The sequence below is a fragment of the Berghia stephanieae genome, unplaced genomic scaffold (assembly GCF_034508935.2).
Source record: "Berghia stephanieae isolate SIO BIC M18660-M18661 unplaced genomic scaffold, UCSD_Bste_1.3 scaffold2724, whole genome shotgun sequence".
Taxonomy (NCBI): domain Eukaryota; kingdom Metazoa; phylum Mollusca; class Gastropoda; order Nudibranchia; family Aeolidiidae; genus Berghia; species Berghia stephanieae.
Genome location: NW_027623872.1, coordinates 6448 through 9163, shown reverse-complemented (window position 1 = coordinate 9163; position 2716 = coordinate 6448). Strand labels below are relative to the sequence as shown.

Sequence of the window (2716 nt, the reverse complement as noted above, 5' to 3'; positions counted from 1 at the left end):
TCAAGGCCGAAGTGGGGAATGGTTCCGCGGGAACAGTGCATGTACGTGGGTGAGTCGGTCCTAAGGGGCGGGTTAGCTCCCTTGCTGAAGCGGGTACGAAACACGCGCCGGGCGGGCGGCCGAACGGGCGCCGCGCCTGGCCTGTCAGTCACCCTGCGACCGCCGAAAGGGAATCCAGTTAAGGTTCGCTCGGAACCGGGCGGCGGAGAACGGCCCCCCTCGTCGCGACTACGTTCCGGCGTGGGGGGCGCCGCGGCGACGCCGACAGAACGGGGAACGCTGCCGTGGGCACCGGGGAGAGCCGTCGTCTCTTTTTAAGGTCTGGTTCGCCCTGGAATCGGGTCGACCGGAGAAAGGGCTGGCCAGGCCGAAAAGCGTCGCCGTAAGACATGGCTGCGTCCGGAGCGCTCACGGCGGTCCGTGAAAACCCCGTCGAGGGCACGTCAATCTCGCTGCCCGGCCGTACTCATGTCCGCAGCAGGTCTCCTAGGTTAGCAGCCTCTGGTCCACGGAGTAATGTAGGTAAGGGAAGTCGGCAAAATGGATCCGTAACTTCGGGAGAAGGATTGGCTCTGAGGGCCGGGACGGTCGGGCTAGGGGAGGAAGCGGGCAGAACCGCACGCACCCTGAGGGGACACTCCGAGGGGGAGAGACGTGCGCGGAAACCCGTGGGGGCCCCGGGCCGAGCGGCCTCGCTCGGCTGACGCCCCTTCGCGGGGCGCGTTGGCTGCGCGGGGGACAACCGACGCGACCTCCGACTCACGCTGTCTCAGAACTGTCACGGACAGGGGGAATCCGACTGTCTAATTAAAACAGAGCGTCTCGACAGCCTGAAAAGGTGTTTACGGGACGTGATTTCTGCCCAGTGCTCAGAATGTCAAAGTGAAGAGATTCGCATAAGCGCGGGTAAACGGCGGGAGTAACTATGACTCTCTTAAGGTAGCCAAATGCCTCGTCGTCTAATTAGCGACGCGCACGAACGGATTAACGAGATTCCCACTGTCCCTATCTACGCCCCGGCGAAATCACAGCCAAGGGAACGGGCTTGGTGAAATCAGCGGGGAAAGAAGACCCTGTCGAGCTTGACTCTAGTCCGACTCTGTGGAGGAGCGTGGGGGGTGTAGCATAGGCGGTAGCGTCTTCGGGCGCGACAGTGAAATACCGCTACCCCCGCGGGACCTCCACTTACCCGACGGAGTGGGGACTCGGCGCCTTCTTGCAGGTAGGAGGCGTACGAGGTTCAGACGTCAAGCCGCCGTCGCGTCGGGCTCGGGGAGTCCACCGACTCCCCCCGACGCGGTCACGACGGCGACAGCGACCCTGCCGGGGACAGCCTCGGACGGGGAGTTTGACTGGGGCGGTACATCTTCTAAAGCGCAGCGAAGGTGTCCCAAGGCGGGCTCAGCGAGGACGGAAACCTCGCGTAGAGCAAAAGGGCAAATGCCTGCTCGACCAGGATTTTCAGTACGAATACTGGCCGTGAAAGCGTGGCCTATCGATCCTTTCGACGTTGGGAGTTTCAAGCGAGAGGTGTCAGAAAAGTTACCACAGGGATAACTGGCTTGTGGCGGCCAAGCGTTCATAGCGACGTCGCTGATTGATCCTTCGATGTCGGCTCTTCCTATCATTGCGAAGCAGAATTCGCCAAGTGTCGGATTGTTCACCCGCCAACAGGGAACGTGAGCTGGGTTTAGACCGTCGTGAGACAGGTTAGTTTTATCCTACTGATGAAGCGCCCTTGCCACGGTAATCTTGCTCAGTACGAGAGGAACGGTGAGTTCGGACCTCTGGTTCGCGCGTCCGGTCGTCAGGCCGATGGCGCCAGGCTACGTCCGTGGGAGTACGACTGAACGCCTCTAAGTCGGAACCCCGCCCGGTGAGCAAGGGTGAGCTTAGCTAGGGCCCTGAGCGTGCAGGCAACATTAAGCCGGCAACCCTCGGGTTCGTCGGCTAGTGCCGTGACCGGCCCGCTCGTCACGCGCGCTAGATCTGTGGTGCGCGTGGCTGGGTCGGTATCATCCACGTCCGTTAGGGGCAAGAAATCGCGTGCGGACCACATGTATTCCGTCGGGGTGTTGTAAGCGTTAGAGCTGTCCTGGTACGGCGATCCGTTGAGACTAAGCCCCGGACGCTGAGATTTTCCCTCCAGCAGGGTTTGTCTCGGCCACCTTTCCACCCGGCACGGCACGGCCCGGCCCGATCGGCCAGCCTTCGAGTCCTTGCTCTGCTCGGCTCGGCATGCTGGCGGTGCGGCGCGCGGCGGCGGCGGGTGCGAGAGTGTCATAACACGTATAAATACATTTACTTTACTTTACTTTACTTCTTCAAAGTTCTATCTCCTAGAACTTGGAGAATTTTTTTTTCTCTCCACCTGTCCAGAGGCACTAATCCGTCCAGAGGCACTAATCCGTCCAGAGGCACTAGTCCGTCCAGAGGCACTAATCCGTCCAGAGGCACTAATCCGTCCAGAGGCACTTTTAGTTTTCCTTCTTTGCTGTCTGCGAAGTAGAATTCGCCAACTGCATTTTTTTTTTTTTTTTTTTTTTTCAATTTTGTTTTTTCCTTCCTGTCAGTCCCTTAGTAGGCTTCTGCGAAGCGGAATTCGCCAACTGCATTTTATTTAGTCCCTTAATAGACTTCTGAGAAGCGGGATTCGCCATTGTCCCTTAATAGGCTTCTGAGAAGCGGAATTCGCCAACTGCATTTTATTTAGTCC

The 2716-nt window shown here is 59.0% G+C and overlaps 1 pseudogene; it reads left to right on the top strand.

Moving 5' to 3' along the window:
• LOC144961508 (large subunit ribosomal RNA) lies at window positions 1-2142 on the top strand (annotated as a pseudogene; the record flags this gene model as incomplete).
• Window positions 2143-2716: the final 574 nt, after the last annotated feature.